The 19,209-nt window shown below is 42.9% G+C and overlaps 1 protein-coding gene across 2 annotated transcripts in view; it reads right to left on the bottom strand.

Annotated features, from left to right (window-relative positions):
- Nucleotides 1-19,209, bottom strand: part of NMNAT2 (nicotinamide nucleotide adenylyltransferase 2) — a 113,455-nt gene that overhangs the window by 70,848 nt on the left and 23,398 nt on the right. The window lies entirely within an intron of this gene.

The raw sequence follows: 19,209 nt of genomic DNA, 5'->3' as shown, positions 1-19,209 counted from the left end.
CTATTGCAATGAAAAATAGAATTGGAAAACTGGGGTCAAGGCTGAAGGAGTGGCAGAAGTACTGTCTTTTTTCTCATTGCTGTCACTGGCTCCCCAACTCACCAACCTCATCCAAAGCAGAAGTGGATAAGATTAATTGCAAATGTTTAGCCTTTATAATAATAATAATAATAATAATAATAATAATAATAATAATAATAATAATAATAATAATAATAATAATAATAATAATAATAATAATAATTTATTGTCATTGTAAGTATATACACAGTATACCCATACAACGAAATTCACAGACACCCAGAGACCAGACTCATGCACACACATAAAATTCCTCAAACACTCCCCACCCACTAAAAGTCCCCCACTAAAAATACAAACATCTACACCGCAGGCCAAGTAACACAGTCCAACTAATTATTCACTACTGGTGGTCTTTAAGCTCATTATTAATTGCAATTATAGCTCTGGGATAAAAACTATTCAGAAAACGTGTGGTCCGAGTCTTAATTGTTCTATATCTTCTGCCAGATGGTAACAGTTCAAAAAAGTTATAAGCAGGATGGGAAGAGTCTCTCAGGATGCTGTGTGACTTCCTCAGACAGCGGGATGTGAAGATGTCATCCAGGGTTGGTAGCTGGAGCCCGATGATATTCTGGGCAATTTTAATGGTTCTCTGTAGAGCTTTTTTGTCCGCTACAGAGCTACTCCCAAACCATGCCAGAATGCCATAGGTTAGGACACTCTCAATGGTGCTACGATAGTAGGACAGAAGTAAATGCTGACATAAATTTAACTTGCCGAGCATTCTCAGGAAATACAGCCTCTTCTGTGCCTTCTTCATTAGCATGTTGGCATTTATAGTCCATGAGAGGTCCTCTGAGATGTAAATACCCAGAAATTTAAAACTACCAACTCTCTCCACTTCCTCACCATTTATGTACAGTGGTAAATGTACATTTCTCTTCCTCCTAAAATCAATTATGAGTTCTTTAGTTTTTTTTATGTTAAGTGTGAGATGATTTTCTTTACACCAAAGTATCAACCTTTGTACTTCCTTTCTCTAAGCAGACTCATTTTCTTATTTATGAGCCCCACCACTGTCGTATCATCCGCAAATTTAATAATTGCATTGGTGTTATACAGTGGGGTGCAATCATGTGTGTACAGGGAATAGAGGAAGGGACTTAGCACACAGCCCTGGGGAGCTCCTGTACTTAGTACCAGGGTAGAAAAATGGTGAGATCCTATCCTTACTGACTGTGGCCTATCTGTCAGAAAATCCTTTATCCACATGCAGATCTCCTGAGGTAATCCCAGGTTGATCATTTTAAAAAACAACCTATTTGGTAGAATGGTATTAAAAGCAGAGCTATAATCCACAAACAACAGCCTCGCATAAATTCCCTGTTGTTCTAAGTGGCTCAATACAGTACAGTGGGGTCTTGACTTGAGAACTTAATCCGTATTGGAAGGTGGTTCTCAAGTCAAAAAGTTCTCAGGTCAAATCTGCATTTCCCATAGGAATGCATTGAGAACCATTTGATCCGTATCTGCTCTTTTCCGTCCATAGAAAATAATGGGAAGCTGCTATTCTGCCTTCGACCACTAGAGGGGGATATTTTGTTTCTTTTTTTCTTAGGTCAAGAAAGGTTCAGGGAAGGCAGGGAAAATACAGTCCAGGCAGGACAGTACCAGGCAGTCTGAAAACTCCCAATCCACTCTCTAAACGCTGGGAGGAGTGAGGAAGCAGACAGGCACCCTTTTCACTGGCCAACAGTTAACTGAAAGTTCAAAATTTGCACTTTCCCTGCCTCCCACGTGGTTTTTTTTCAGTTCTTAACTCAAATCTAAGCATGCAAGTCAAGACAATATTTTCCTATGAGAGTGGTTCTTAAGTCAAAATGTTCTTAACTCAAGCCGTTCTTAAGTCAAGACCCCACTGTATGGAGTACAATGGACACAGCATCATCAGTAGGTCTATTTCTCCTGTATGCAAATTGCTATGGGTCCATCACTCCCTTCCTGCCCCTCTCCTACCTGCTGGAAGAAAGCTACATCAAAGTACTTTCACCTATGGAGAAAACAGTAGCTGGAATTTCATAGTAGTTAGTTAGTAGTTAGGCATCCTTCAGTCTCGAAAGACTATGGTAGCGTGCTCTGTATGGAGGGCTTGGAACAGCGCCTAGTGTGACTGAGAAGGCCAATTCGAGAGTGACAGTCCCTTCCACACTGAAGACAAATCCAGTCTGTCCCCTGTCCGGCTCCCTGGTTTTGCTGCTTTTGTGACTTCCTCTTTGCCTCGGCCTGCTGGGCAAGGGTCTCTTCAAATTGGGAGAGGCCATGATGCACCGCCTGCCTCCAGGCTGAACACTCAGATGTCAGGTTTTCCCATCTGTTGAGGTCTATTCCTAAGGCCTTCAGATCTCGCTTGCAGATGTCCTTGTATCGCAGTTGTGGTCTCCCTCTGGGGCGCTTTCCCTGCACTAATTCTCCATAGAGGAGATCCTTTGGAATCCGACCATCAGCCATTCTCACGACGTGCCCGAGCCAACGTAGACATCGCTGTTTCAGTAATGTGTTCATGCTGAAAATTCCAGCTCGTTCTAGGACTGCTCTGTTTGGAACTTTGTCCTGCCAGGTGATGCCAAAAATCCGTCGGAGGCAACGCATATGGAAGGTGTTCAGCTTCCTCTCCTGCCGGGCACAAAGAGTCCATGACTCACTGCAGTACAGGAGTGTGCTTAGAACACAGGCTCTATAAACCTGGATCTTCGTATGTGTCGTCAGCTTCTTATTGAGCCATACTCTCTTTGTGAGTCTAGAGAACATGGTGGCTGCTTTGCCAATGCGTTTATCCAGCTCGACATCTAGAGAGAGGGTGTCAGAGATGGTTGAGCCGAGGTACACAAAGTCATGAACAACCTCCAATTCTTGTGTGGAGATGGTAATAGAGGGAGGTGAGTCCACGCCCTGGTCCATGACTTGTGTTTTCTTCAGGCTGATTGTTAGTCCAAAGTCTTGGCAGGCCTTGCTGAAACGATTCATGAGTTGTTGGAGGTCTTCAGCAGAGTGGGCAACAATGGCTGCATCATCTGCAAAGAGGAAGTCCCGCATGCATTTCAGTTGGACTTTGGTCTTCGCTCTCAATCTAGAGAGATTAAAGAGCTTTCCGTCTGATCTAGTCCGGAGATAGACGCCCTCGGTTGCAGCTCCAAAGGCATGCTTCAGCATGACAGCAAAAAAGATCCCAAAAAGTGTTGGTGCGAGGACACAGCCCTGTTTCACTCCGCTTTGGATGTCAAAGGGGTCTGATGTTGAGCCGTCAAAAACTACAGTGCCTTTCATTCCCTCATGGAAAGATCTGATGATGTTAAGGAGACGAGGTGGACATCCAATCTTGGGAAGTATTTTAAAAAGGCCATCCCTGCTAACCAGGTCAAATGCTTTTGTAAGGTCTATGAAGGCCACTAAGAGTGGCTGTTGTTGTTCCCTACATTTCTCCTGCAGCTGTTGGAGGGAGAATACCATGTCAGTGGTGGATCTATTAGCTCGAATTTCATAATGAATCGATAAAAGCTGAATTGATCAGTTCACTTAATTAATCTTCTCCACCTTCCATCATTCACACAGCAAGAGGTGGTAAGAGGATCTCAAAGAAAAAAAACTAGGAAGTTTGCTTCAAAGCCCCCCTCGCTGGCCCATGACCCCATTAAAGCAAGCTTTAATGTCATGCTAAGTCCCATGCAATTTGGGAAGAAGTGCATAGATTTATAATGCAGGGACAGTGGCATTATTGAGATAAGTTGTGCAAATCACTTTGAATACTAAAGCTCTGTATAAGTTAAGAGTGGGCCACTGTGGCCCTCTGAATGTTGTTGGACCGGATTTCTCACCAGTGCTAGCCAGCCTACAGTAGGTAACGATGAGGGACCATGGGAGTTGTAGTCCAACATTTGGAGTGCCACAGTTGCCCATATAAACTATAGAAACCACCACTATTACCAGTGTTTGCATACAAGTCATTTCAAATGCTAAAGCTTCAAAACTACAGCAAAACAAAACGGAGAACACATAAACCTTGTACTGTATGTCTCTGATGAAAGACTCCTGTGTCAAAGAAAACTGGAATGCAATCAAAGAAAAATGCTGCTTTTTATATAACAAAGGGGCGGTATGCTAAATCTTCTGAAGCTTTTTAGTGTGAAGAGATCAGGCTGTCAGGCTGCCTTAATTTTACCCTGGCTGTCCTTGCCCAGACTGTGTGCCAGCATGCAAGACAGCCCCATTTGGGGAAAGACTGTCAGCTTTAGATCTTAATTCGAGAGCTTTGTGTCTCCCAAGTGTCAAAACCTTTGCATGAGGCTGGATCTCAGACCTTAATATTAGCTGGCAGTGTCCTCTCAGCTAAGACAGAAGAACACCACTGTTTGGGGGTTAGCACAGCAAAGGCACTTTACCCACAGCGCCTCTTAACTTTGTAGCCCAAACCATTTGCATTCTAAGATTCCTAGGAAGGCAATCTTTTCCTGCAGTTTAGCACAATAATGTCCAGAACTGAAGCTCACAGCTGACGGCTAAAGTGCTTATTAGTATGCAAATAGTTGCAAATGAAATGCATTGATGTGAGGGGGGAAAAGGTCTTCCACTTCATCATTTGGCCAATCAGTAGCACTGCTCTTTTGCCAAGATGCAAAATGCACCACAACACCACTGAAACTACAAAATCATAAAGAGAGCCAGGGTGTCCAGTTGTACTGTGCGGTTTGACAGAGTCCTTTCCAGCCCTGGCTCCCAGACCAGCAAAAGGCTCCCCCCTCAATAGTGCTGCCATTTTAAAACTTACACAAAGCATCCAAGAACAGGACAAGCATGTGTTAGGAGACCTTAGCTGGATACCTATACTGTAGTACAGTGGTTCTTAACCTTTTTGAAAGAAACGCCTCCTTGAGCCATTGAGGAAGTTATCATCGCCCCCCCTCCCCGCGGTGATGATATCTTTATTTATTTTTTTATTTATTCATTTATTCATTTATTTATTTAAGACACTTATATCCAATGACCCCTGCAAACAAAATTAAATTCCAAGAAAATGAAATGCCCCCCCAAAAAGTAACAATGATTTAGTTGCAAGTGAATTTTAAGACGCAAAAAGAAATATATAAGGGGCATAAAAACAAATGCAGGAACTAAAAATTTCAAGACAAAAAGTCTGAAACTAAATTAAAATTGGAGGAAAATATATACTCATGCACACTGTAAAAAGGCTGCAGCCATCTTCACAGGCTTGGCTTGCTCTAGTGCCCCCCTACCGCCCCCCTTCTGCTCCAGCGCCCCCACGCCGCCCCTTTTCGTTCTACCGCCCCCCTGAAAAATGAAATCGCCCCCTGGGGGGCATTATCGCCCACGTTAAGAACCACTGCTGTAGTATATGATAGGACTGCATATAATAACTGTGACGGACAGGTCAGTAGCCACTCCTGTCCATCACAATGGAACCCTGATTCAGGAGCCAATGGTTGTACAGAAGAGGCGGGATGAAGGATATATAAGGGAAATGGAAGACAGTTAAAGATCAGTTAGAGTCTGAGTTAGGTAGCAGTTAGGGATGAGTTAGGGACTGGAGTTAGAGAGAAGCAGTTTAGGCAGTTAGGACCAGCCTTGAGTCATATTTAATAGAGTGGGGAATAACTCCTCTGGTGGCAGCAGAAAAGGATTGAGAAATAAATGTTATACCCGAAAGTGAACCTGGGTTATGTGGAAGAACAAAGAGGGGAACTGGGGGTGCGTGACAATAACTGATGATGGGACATGCACTTTACAAGAGAAAGCTGGAAATTCCCAAATGTGTTTTTTGCAAGACAAAATGGAGCGGGAGTAGGGTTGCCAGATGTCGGGCAAAAGGAGGACATGTCCTCCTTTTTAGCCTAATGTCCTCCATCCAGCAGGTAAAGATAGAAACCTTAACATGTCAGGCTTTTGTATATTTTATGTTATAACTTTGGATGGGAGGGGGAGAGGTGTAAGGACCCCCCTCCCCCTGTCTTTCCCTAACCCCACCCACCCACCTGTCCCCTGTTACCTGCTGCCGGTGCTGGAGTGCAGCCCTCGACCCCTCCAACCATGGCGGCAGCTGCTCAGCGATCTGCCATGCCCGCCCAGCCCACGTGGAGCCCAGAAAAGCAGCACAAGCGGAGCACTGCCTGCCAAGCCAGGCAGGAGCAAGCAGCACGCAAGCGCATTGATAGGAATGCGAGCGCCCAGACTGTGTGTTCAAAGTCTCTTTCAGGCTGTTTAAATAACATTTTATAGTATTTGGGGGGGGGGGAAGCCTCCATTTAATTTATTTTTATTTTTTAACATGACTACAGTGGTGCCTCGTTTAACGACGAATCCACATAGCGACGTCGCAATTGCGATCGCAAAAGCGATCGCATTGCGATGTTTAGATAGGGAAAAAATCACTTTGCGACAATCGGTAAGCGTTTCGCTTACCGATTTCCGCATAGCGATTTTTTAAACAGCTGATCGGCGGTTCCAAAATGGCCGCCAGACGCCCAAAATGGCCACACACAGCATTTTTGCGCCCTGCCCTCGCTTACCGAGGGCACGAAAATGGCAGCGCTACGGGGAAACTTTGCACAACGGTGAGTTTAGGAGCCATAGGAACGCGTTAAACTAAGTTTAATGCGTTTCTATGGCGTTTTCGGTTCCGTATAGCAATGTTTCCCCATAGCAACGGTTAATCCAGAACGACACCACTGTATTTCTTGGTCGGTTCACTAAGAGACATTTATTGGCAGCTACTGTAATAAAATTGCATTGATTGCAAGTTTAATCCAGAACAATTCAAATGAAACATTCAATACGTCCTCCTCTGTCCTGTTTTTTGTCTTTCTGTGTCCTCCTTTTGGTACCCATATATCTGGCAACCCTAAGCGGGAGGGACTTGAAAAGGAAATAGGCAGAAAAGAGGAAGGGGGTCAGCCTTAGAGCCTGCTCACACAAGCCAACAGAACCCCAGTTCTATCTATTGTTTTCATACCTCCGTTATACGAAATCGTGGCCATGGTGCATATATCAGCAGGAATGTTCCCATTTGTTTTAACATTACTGATTCATTTCTTCTTGTCTGAACCATTATAGCAGGCAACACTACTCTTAATTCTGTATCGATTAATTTTCTCTACTGTTTCTTGGGGCAATCAGGCCCGTTCTTGGCCTTTAAATACAAAACAAAACAAAAGTGGTGCATCAATAGAAGAGGTCTGAGCCTTCTCTCCTACTCTTTTCACTTCCCGCCTTTACTCACATTACCTGATTCCTCTGCAAGGGTTTAAAAAAGAGAGACTGAAATGCAGGAAATGCCTCTGTTCAAAGTGGGAGGGGGGAGGCTGTCTCCTCCAAGTTGTCACTTGTTGCTTTTGCTAACAACAGTTACCTGGCTATCTCGCTACCAGCTGATGTGTCGATATACCTTTAAAATAAAAATACTTTTTTAAAAAGGTATAAGTGCAGTGGCCATAGGGTGGCCACAGTACACAGAAACCCGATCCCATTACAAAGGAAATATATTGATAGCAACATTACATTCACAAAGGCTGAAACAGTAAGGAAGGAGGGGAAAATAAACCAGAAATAAACCACTGGCTGTGAAAATGAGTCAATCATGGCTGTGCGTCATGTGACCAGAAATTTATGAAACAATCTAACCGGAGTTTAATTGGGGTTCATTTGGCTTGTGTGATCAGGCACTTTTAGTCATTCCAACTCAAATCTGTCCTGCAAATGTCCCCTCAAGTCATTTTTTATTTTGCCATAGTTGGGGCCTGAAACCTGACTTGTTGTCATGTGCCGTCAAACGGCCCTCAACTTATAAACAAGCAGTCTCCAAAATCTCCTGTCCTCAACTGCCCAGCTCGGCTCTTGTACACTCATGCTTGTGCTACCTTTCCCAGCATTATTGTCTTTTCCAGATAATTCTGCCTTCTCATGATGTGCCCAAAGTAGGACGGCCTCAGTTTCAACTTTTTTGCCTCCAGAGGTAGTTCAGAATTGTTTTGATGTAGGACCCACTTGTTTGTCCTTCAGCCAATCCAGGGTATCCATAAAGCTCTCCTCCAGCACATTTCAAACCAATCAGGGTTTCCCCCCCCCCCGTCAGCTTTCTTAACTGTCTGGCTTTCACAACCATACACGGTGATCAGAAATAGAAGAGTGGATGATCTTGGTCTTTTTCTCCTATGGCATAACTTTACATTTGATGATCTCTTCTAATTTTTCCATTGCTGCCCAAGTCTCATCTTCTGATTTCTTGGCTGCAGCCTGCATATAGATTGATGCCTGAACCAACGTATACAAAATCTTTCACTATTTAAAGAAAGATGACAGTAAAAAAATTGATTCATTTGAAAAGTGGTGCTGGAGGAGAGCTTTATGGATACCCTTGTCTTGACAACCTTCAATTGCTGATTACTTTCAATATTAGAAATGAAAACCAGATAGATCTGATCCCCTTCTGAGGGGGGATAGGGAAATCAACAAAAAAAGAGGCAAGGCAGGGAAGGGGGGAATTGTTAGCTAAATATGTGCATGTGTGTGTAGAGTTGGCTGTGACTACTGGACTTCCATTCTGTTATAAAGAAGGAGGAAAATACCCTTTTTATGTACTGCCAGTGTATCTCATTTATCTAGAATAGTACTGAATCAGTACAAAAATATATACTTTAAAATTTAAAATGGTAGAAGAGATTAAAATCAAGGAAGGCAGGAGGTTTTCCATTGTTTCTTTCAATCCCACAACCTACAAAATACATCATCGGGTTGTAATCTCAGATAACACTACCCACAGCACTATTTTGGTGTGGACTAACCATCTGTGCGAGCTACACAATGGGATAATTAGGAGTACAGTGGACCCTCGACTTACAGACGGCTCGACTTACAGACTTTTCGAGTTACAGACTTCTCTGGCTGCAAAATTTAGATTCGACTTGCAGCCAGAGAATCGACTTACAGACCAGAAAAAAACCAAAATGGAACAAAAATAGAATAAAAACCGCCGGTTATGGGATTAATCGGTTTTCAATGCATTGTAGGTCAATGGAGATTCGACCTACAGACTTTTCGACTTGCAGCCACCATTCCAATACGGATTAACTCCTTAAGTAGAGGGTCCACTGTACTCTGAACTGGACCTAAAAAAAACTGTAGTGTTACTGTTGTGCCAAAAAGTAGCAGGACAGCTCTAAAAAGGGATGGGATGAATCTCTCTAATCCAGAGTAAGTCAGGTGAATGTTAAGAAGACTAAAATCATGACTACAGAAGAGCACAACGTTAATACCGACAATGAAGAAATTGAAATAGTGAATTGTATCCCTCTCTATCTACCGTCATTTTAAAAAAGCACCCTTCCCTCTTTTAAAATAAGAACAATAAATGAGATTCATTGGCAGTATTATGTGTTTCATGCTAGGTAGATGCATTGCTGTTTCACTATGTCATTTACTTTACTTTTACTTTACTTTTTTGTTGTTAAATAAAGAAAATTTGCTGTGGCCTGCTGAATGATGGCCGTGGGAAAGGGCAGGGCATGGCAGGGAGCAAGAAGAGGAATGTTGTTAATCAAAACAAACTGGAGCAATCTAAGATCTGTCTGTAGCCTTCTTACAGGAGAAGCAGTTTTTATCCATGAGAACAGAAGGATCCATGTGAATGGAAGGATCGCTCAAGGGAGAGATAAAATAGACTGCACTAAAGAACCTTCTAAGAATGACCCAGAGCGCTCCAACTTCCCGTCTGGACATGCAAATCATTACCCCAAAACAGCATTTGAAGCCTTCTGTCTTGCACCTCTCTATCCTTATTTCTGCCCCAACCATCCCACCACCTACTCCTTGTCTATCTTCAGCTTTTCCAGCTTGAAAGGAAAACCGCCGTTTTATTCTGTGTTTTTTTCCCCACAACTTCCTAGTTTTTCTTACTTCTAGATTTTCTCCAGTGCCTCAGGAAATCACTTTACACTTATGGTGACCCTGACTAGGGTTTTCGAAGTCTGCATGACGTTCAAAGTTTATTGAAGGTTACTATCTAGTTTTGCAGGCCATTAGAAACTGGATAGAGTACCTAGGGAGTCAAATATATGCAAATACCAGATGAAATCTTGCCAGTGATTTGAGCAGTTCATTTGGAAGTCACTACAAACCTTAGCAGTGACGAAAAGGCAGAGACTGGAAACATTGCGTTTTTTTGACTTCAGTTCTAGATTGCCCAAGCCATCACGGCTGGTGTCAGTGCTGGCTGAAGGTCCCACAAGATGTAATACTAAAAAGTAACATTGCCAAGGTCTGAATGATGATCAGATGGGAGTTACATTCCCATTTTCAAATATGGCTGCCACTCAGTCTGACCCTGAGAGATGCAAAGCCTACAGCTTATTTTTTTTCCAGAAAGAACAAAGTTTAAGAGTCCAGAACTCAGTTTTCAACCTTTAATAGAGCAGCAATAAGGGAAAGTTTGCTTTTTACAGGCAAGACTTGTATGCAAGATCAACTGCTGTGCTGTAGGTCACTTAAAAGTCAAACTAATTTTACCATTTCTGAAAGGACTGATAATGGGAAATAAGGGGCCATGCCACAGTAAATTCCATTAAAGCAAAACAAACTGGCAGTGCTCCAATTACGAAGCTGTCAGCACTGCCTTTAAAATGCATGCACGCGGACACACACACACACACACACACACACACACACACACACAGGCACACAGACACACACACACACAAATAAAGAAAGAAAGAGAGACAGAGAGAGCGGAGAGAGATCTTGCTTTGGATGGACACCCAATCCCAAAACCAGCATCTCTGAGTGAGACTGCAGTTGCCATGGAAATTAATTCACATTGTTGGAACAAAAGCAATACAGTAGATCACTCTTAGCATTCTGACATTCTCAGATAATGAACTCTTACTGTGCTTCTATTTTGGATTTGTTCAGGAAAAAAAAGTGCAAAACAGAGTTAGTTAAAGTCAAGGAAGAGAAACCCCAAATAATCAGAAGGCCTTTCCCGTGACTTCAGAGATGGATGAAAGAGATGTAGGAAGGGCTGGGGAAACTGTGGCCTTCCAGATGTTGCTGAATGCCAATTCCCATCAACTCTAGCTAGCATGAATAATGGTGAGGAATGATGGGAATTATAATTCATTAACATCTGGTGGTCTGAGTCTTCCTGATCCAGGGTTCTTCTTGAGCTGATTGCAGCTTTCATGATTGCATAATAGCGATGTAACAATAATCTTTGAGGTACAGCAGCACAGCACGATGGTCTTTGTAATTTTCAAGGAGAATCCATAGCCATTCCACACCATTATTTCTATTCAGACTATATAATGCTCAGTTGATGATTCTGTCATAAAAAACAAAGATATTCCCCCAAACCCACTAAAAATCTCAAAGATCACTTTGTAGGGCATGACTGCAACTCTGTGGATAACAACCTGGGAATAAGCATAATTTAATTCGCTGGTGGTTGGTTCGTTCAGTGAGTTAAGGACATATCTGGCTGTAGTGCCAAAGGGTGTGCTTACTGGGAATAGTCACTTTGTGCAGTCTTGGGCAAGCTACACAGGGCAGCTCCCAGAAGAAATATCTGAATGTCTTCTTCCTAGTAAAACCTAGAAAGGGTCACCATAAGAACTGACTTGATGGCATTCTTATTCCCATTCGCCTTAATTTAGTGGTGCTTATTCCCCAGCTTCTAAAAACCATTGAGTTTTATAGCTTAATTTAACCTCCACTCTCCTCCCTTTGCATCTCCAGTATTGCTTACCATCTGGCAGTGTAATGCTTAGTCAGGCCAGTAAGATTATTAGAGGGTGTCAATCTAAAATTTTAGATCCCACAATGTACTCAGCTACTGCATGCTATAATCTCTGAGCAAGTTACAGGTAAGGGGTGAGCGCTACCACTAGACATAATGAGACCACCAGCTTAGGCAGCATGTGTTAGATGGAAGCAACAGGAGTAACCACAAGACACTCCTCTCTTGGAGGACAGATTTGTGACAATGCCACACAGCTTATTTTGCATCCCTAAAGTAGTTGGGAGCCTACAGATGCAATATAGGACAATGCCCCATTCCTAGGGTTGTAGGAAAATACACCTGCCACTCCATTTCATGTCTGTACATGCAACAAGGGGTTGGCGCCTCATGTATTGCCTTGTTGGAAAACTCAGGTGACAAAATGTCTGAAGACAATCCTTGCTGCAGTGCACTGTACTTCTTCACTAGAAAAGGACAATGCCAATCAAACCACTTCTATATGCAAAGCAGAGAGTGGAGACGGAGGAAAGGTGATCACAATGGAATGGCAGAGTTCAATATTCTTGGCCAGGATGTCAGTGAGAAAAATATTTTACCAAGAAACCTGCAGCTACATACCTTTAACTGGAGCAGGAAGAATTCTACTATGCAGGGTCAGTTTAGAAATTAGACAAAGTGTACTAGAAGCTGACTTTCTGTGCAGCATTTACTTCTGATGGAAAGTAATGGTGGATTCAAAAACATGCTTATTGATTCTAGGGATAAAGTGCAGTTGTGATATTCCTCTAGTTGTCTTAGAAACAAGGCAAGAATAAAATTTTAAAAAATATCCTATTGTCCACCTCATTAGGCTCTGCTCAATTCAATCTTATTTTCCATGCTGCAAACAAACATGTAAAGGAAGAATTGGGGGGAAAAAAGCAGAAACAGCATGTGATCGCGTTCAGTTTCAAATTTTGACAACTCCTCATTTTGCACTGGAAATATCACAGGAGACGTCTTCTTAATTCTAACATCTTCATCTTTATTATTTACATGATGATCACCATTATTCATAATTGGATCAAAAATACTTAACTACCGCAACATGCCATAACTGTCCATCACACATTCCCACCCAAAGTCTGTTGAACTCACAGGGGTGCTGGGCCAAACATCTCCGTGTTGGTAGGTTTCCGAAGGGGTGTGCTCCTCACTGCACAAATGATGTCGCAGCATGGGTGCCGGGCCAAATCTCCCTCAGGAGGGGGAATGTTGTATCGGGAATCTGGGCAAATCACCTGTCGTCTTCTCCCTTCATTCTCGGGAAACACTATCACAAACCATTCTAGAGTCTCATGTCTCACTTTGCCCAATTCCTTAGGGGTAGGGTCTGGAAGCAATCCCCCCAACTTCAGATTAGGAAAGTCTCTTAATAATTCCTGGGTCTTTATCCTCTCATATTCCCTCAGCCTTTCCAGTTCTCTCTTACATTTCCACAACTCTAATTCAACCTCGAACCGTCGCTCTCCCTGGCTACTTATACCCTCTTCCCAAACTGACAACTCTTATTCCTCCCCCTTCTGGCTCCCACACTCCTCCACCAAACATATTTCAAATTTCCCGCTTTGCTCTGCTCTCACCCCCTCCTTGGTCAAGTTCTGCTTTGGGTCCATCTCTACACCGGCACTTTCTGGCTTCCTTCCTCCCTCTCCACCCTCTGTCTCGTAGGATGGCACACTCTCCTCTGGACCACACAGCAGTTTCAGGGTGGGGGGAATCTATATCTTGACAAATATAGGAAAGCACTAAAAAGGGTTCATGGTATTTTGAGTAGAAAGAATAAGTAAGAGATTTGGTGGTAGCCAGATTGTTGGAACTGTGCTGGTTGGATAGTCCAGTGGTTTACGCATCTCCCTGCAGAACGAGAGGTTGGGATTTCGATTCCCCACTGTGCCTCCTACAATTAGAGCCGGCATGACTGGCCTTGGGCCAGCTGCACAGTCCCTGGATGTCCCCAAAAGGAAAGGAAGGGTAAACCACTTCTGAGGGCTCTCTACCTAGAAAACCCTGAAAAGGGCTGCCATAAATCAGAATTGACTTGATGGCACATCATAATCATCTTCATCATCATCACTGAGTACTGGAACCAGACTGTCAACATTAAAAATAGGTATTCTGTGCCATACAGAAGCTACACAATTTCAAATGCAGAATTTTGTAAAAACTGAAATTTAAATTTAAATAACTCTTCTGGCCATAAATTCTTCCACATTTTCTTGCAAGCTATCCCATGAATAATAGGACCTAACATCAAAGTAAATGCACATATATTTAAATAAAGCAGGTATTGAACTGTACTAATTTAGACTGCAGACAGGAGAAATCAGATTATTTAATACTACTTCATCAGGAAATATATTACCTATGTTTCATCAGGAAAGGACTAGGAAAAACTCATTCCTTGCATCCAGAAAATTTAGCGTATTAAGGCACTAAGCTAAATTCTTCTCCTTGACAATGTGTTTTCAAGATAAATTTGTGCATACTATCCCTGACACCCAATATAAAATAGTACAACACAGAAGCACGTTTCAAAAAAAACCTGTTTCATTTGCTGCTCAGATATGCTAGGCCTTAGCAATCTAGCCATATTTACAAATGTATCTGACATCTGACATCTGGAAAAGCACAGCATGCCAGTGTTCCTTCACCACATGGACGTGTGCAGAACTACACGAATATACTTGTGCACAGCCAGGGAGAATCTAAGTACCTAGGGTCAGTGAGCTGTGTAAAACACTGGACTGGACATGGACTGGAGTCCTTTCACCCTAGTGTCCCCTTCAGTTGCTGAAATGTTACAGACTTTTCAGTAGAGATTCTATAATTCTCTGTTTTCATTGTCAGATTAATCCTTTCACTGCTAGTTTCCAACTAGCAGCCAGTGTAACATTTTCATACTGCTGCAAACTTCGGCAGGCTTTCCCTGACTTCCGCAATGCAGGCAAAAGCTTTCCAGGACAATGGGGGGTTTATCTCCAGAGAATAAACTCTCTAGTTTTGTGATCATATCAACAAAAAGGCTCTATATACCTCCTTCCACATTTCACCTCCACTGAACTGTAACTGTGTGATGCAGAGCCCTTCCTCTACAGTTTATATTTCAAACATTTTTTGTTTTTGTTTTTGTTTTGAAAATGATAGGTAAAAATAGCAATCCTTGACAATGGTTTTGTTATAAAGTAATTTTCAAAACAGTTTACTTTCAAGGAGCCTTTTCCCCATCAGCTCATAGGGTGAAAGCCTCAGCATGTATGCCACAGACATAAGAGACTGCACAGTTTTCGGAGACACATTCCAGAGGCCACTCGACTAAGATGGAGCACCAAACCGGTTGCTCTGTTCCAACATCATCCTATGGCCACCTCCTTTCCTGCATCTGTATACACACCAAAAGTGCATATTTATACACATGGTCTCATATTGGCGTTGCTTTTTCTCCAGTCCCCTGCCCTTTGTACCATCTAGCCAACATCTAGAGGTTCTGCTAGACAACTCCCATAACACCAATCACTGCACATGTTGAGAGGGCTATGGGATCTGTAGTTCAAATTATGAAGAGCAAAGTCATGAAGAAGTCATAAGAAGCAAAGGTGGTTGTTTTGGTCCCTGAGGTAGGAAACAACCCAAAACCAATAGCTGGACAATATTAAGACCTCTATGAACAATCTATTCAGTCTTTAGAGTTCCCTAGAATTCTCTTATCAGGGTAGGTCCACTTAGTATCCTCTAGTCTACATGAACTACACTACAACTTTCCCAGCCTGTTGCCCTCTGGATGATTTGATTTAGAAACCCTCATCACCTCCAGTCAGTAATAGATATGAAGGGAGGTATAGTAGAAAACATCTGGAAAACTCTGGGTTTGGTAGGGTGGCTGGATGATGCAAACAGCAAAGCAGGTATGAAAAACAAGTATTAGGCCTGAAGGTGTGGTCATGGCTTCTCAGATGCAAACACTGTGGCCATGTATGGCTAACAGAGACTCCTGTTGTGGCCACCAAGCCTTTTTTCCTCCATCCACACAAAGCAGTGGAATACATTATCTCCAACAACTTGTGCAAGGCAACCGTATTTTTGAGAAAAATGTGCTTCTAACCTAAATTGTAAATATTTCCTTGTTCAGGAAATGAACAACAACAGAAAAGTTGCAAATAAGTATTGGAGGAAAGGGGATGAGAGTAAGGGAAGTATCTGATTCTCCTGCTCCAAACCCTGGCTAGAATCCAAAATGAGTTTTGGGAGGCCAAACAGCCTTTAAAGTTGACTTTATTGAACACCCGTCTGCAACCACAGCAAACTACAAATTTCAAAAACAGCCCTCAACGATTCCACACTGCGGGAATAAACTAGGGCAGGGATCATTTTGTTTGGATTCAATATAAAGTCACAAGGACTTTAGCCGGAATCCAAAACATCTGTGGCGGGGTGTGTGTGTGTCCTCACCCTGATGCCAATGCTGCCTCCACAGAGGCTCCTGTCTCCATCTCCTACAAGGCAGGCATGGCAGGGGTGGGTGGAGGCAGGGAGAATGGAGAGGGAGAGGGAGAGGGAGAGAAAGGAGGAGGAAAGGGAAAGGGTGGGAGGCTGTGGGGAGAGATGCCTGAGGGGTGGAAAGGGCGGTGGGCGGGTAAGAGGGAGCAAATGAGGGGGGTGAGGGGGAGCAGCAAAGGAGCAGCAAGGGTGGCCTGGCAGGCAAAGGGGGTGGGCAACTGGGCAGGCAACTGGGTGGGCAAAAGGATAATTGGGCAGGTGAGGGGGGGACAACTGGGCAGACAAAGGGGAGAGTGAGCAAGGGAGACGACCAGGTGGGTGAAGGGGAGATCAGTCAGATGAGCAGGGGGGCAAGCAGGCGGGAGAAGGGGTGAATGGGCAGGTGCTGGTGTTTTCAGCAATCCAATGCTTTTATTTTATTTTTTTAAAAGCCTGCTATTTGGTAGCAGATTTTTTTAAAAAGACAATGGGGTGTTCATATATGCCGAATTGATTTTAATGAATCAATTTCACATCTGCCTGAAATTAAAAAGAACTCTGGGAGAGGAGCAGAAAAACCCGTTCCCCTGGCACAATGCTCCACTCATGTTTATGCTGAAATTTTAGTACATTTAAATAATTTTTGAAAGGACAACCTGATACAAGAGCAGGGAGGGGTTTGTCAGAGGGCTCAAGCCCTTAGAGAGGAAGACTCTGCCTGCCCTGGTTTCCTCTACCGCAGTCACAGAAACAGGCCTATTTCAGGTTGATGGCCACTCTCATTGTGCAATGGTTCCTTCTGGCAGCCAGAGCTAAAGCTACGTTTGGCAATACTTAATTGCGAAGCTGTCAGAACAGGTCAGAGGTTTCTTACTCTTAGCAACAACTTGGTACTCCCTGCTGTTTCCGGCTTCAGGGTGACAGCAGCGAGTGAGGCGAAGTGTTAAAAGAAATGTTTGGCTGCTTCTGTGGAAAAGCTCTTTGCTGATTCCATCCCTTGTGGCAGATCACGACTCTGTAACTATCATGCCTTATCATCGGCCAGGGCTTTTAAGCCAAGCCACTGCCTGTCTAAATATACTATTCGTACTAATTGTGCATCTATACCATGCTTTCAGGGCAAGCTTATAATCCACATGGATCTCTTCCTTATCCCTGTTTAACTGAGACAGTGCCTGAAATCCAGCTGTAATTCACAACCACAGTAGGCCTGTAGGTGAATCAGTGGGGATTTCCATACATTCTATTGATTCAATGGGCCAAATCTAGTTGTGGTTTACTACTGGATTTCAGGCAATGAAAAGGACAGTGCCTCAGGGAAGTAGCCATCTTGGAAGTACCACTTAGAAGAGGAGGGAAGAGCTGTAGCCCTCCACATGTTTTGGGTCTAGAACTCTCACTAGCCCTCCCCACAGCAGCTCCTGCGCCTGTGGAGGTTCTGGCAGAGAAGAAAACAACACTCAGGTGAGGATATTAGGGCTGTCTCTGCCATATTCCTCTTTCCACTGCCACCTGGTTTCATAAAGTCGCCCTTCTCTCTTGCCAAAGAAGGCTCAATGGTCAGGCAGAAAGCAACCTCTCCCTGAAACATCCTGACCCATGGATTAAATCCTGGGGGATTGCTGAGAATTCCCAAGTCAGCAGGTCACCTTTTACGCAATTCTTAACACTCAACAGCTCTTATGAGGAAGGCAGACGACAAAAATCCGAACTACATACATATTGCTTTAAAACAGACTGGCTTTGGCTTTGGACTGCTGTTCCCATGACCTCCACAACAGACTATGTTGGCCAGTTCTATCTGGTGCTGTAGGAGGCCAATATCTGAAGGACCTCTTCTCAGGTCAGAGATTCTGATGCCTGAACATTTATGACATAACTTTATAGACCTCTAGGGAAAAATTGGAAGCTTGCATTCATCACAGTTGGCATTTATCCTATTTCAGAGTTAGTTCCAGAATGAAATGAAACGATCATTGACAATCGTATCAAAATTCATCTGGGTATCAAGGTATAAGACTTTTCATTCTTGCTATAAAGAAACAAAGGTATGAAAAACATGAATTTGAAACATTTAACTTGTGATTAGAGGTTTTGATCTGAGGCACAGCTGGAACCAGTGAAAAAGAAAGTTTCAAAGCTTATTGCCCAGGGAAGATACTCTGAAGTGCAGAAATAGTTCAAGGTAAGGTACTTCCTGACCTCAGAGTGCAATAATTTAAAAAGCGAGGAAAAGATTCATCCAGGATTGCAATCTATTATTCTATCTTTGTTAAAGGATGACACTTGAAAAGGATTGTGATGGACAGCTCTCAGAACACTCCTGTCAGTCAGATCAGAGCTGATGTGGAAGCCAATGACATGACAGAAGGGGCGGAACCAGGGAAATAAAAGGAGAAAGAAAGACAGTTAAAGAGAGTTTAGGCAGTTAGGGCCGTGGTTGTGTTAGAGAGAAGAGTAACAGAGAGATAGAGAAAGAGATTGAAAAGATAGGAATAGGATAAGCCTTGGAAAGTTTATGTGGTTAAGACTGGAAAGAGTTAAAAGTTCTAAGAAATAAATAAATAGTTGAATATATAAATACCTTGATTAAAGTGAATCTACATAAGCAAACTTAAATGTAATCAAAGCAATGTTTAATGAATGATTAATAAAAGACCATCCATGATTTTCTTTATATGATTTACCTACAAACCCATAAATAAACATTGTTATACTGGACAACACTGATCTAATAGTCATATTTGGTACAGAGAGGAACATATCCTCTGCTGGCAGCAAAAAAGGGTGAAAAGTACATGTCATGCCCTAAAGTGAACCTGGGTGTGTAGAAAAACAAAACAGGGGAACTGGGTGTGTGTGACAAGGATTAA

This window comes from Pogona vitticeps, chromosome 4 (assembly GCF_051106095.1).
Source record: "Pogona vitticeps strain Pit_001003342236 chromosome 4, PviZW2.1, whole genome shotgun sequence".
Lineage (NCBI taxonomy): Eukaryota > Metazoa > Chordata > Lepidosauria > Squamata > Agamidae > Pogona > Pogona vitticeps.
The sequence above is the reverse complement of the archived record's forward strand: the minus strand, read 5'-3'. Positions and strand labels throughout refer to the sequence as shown.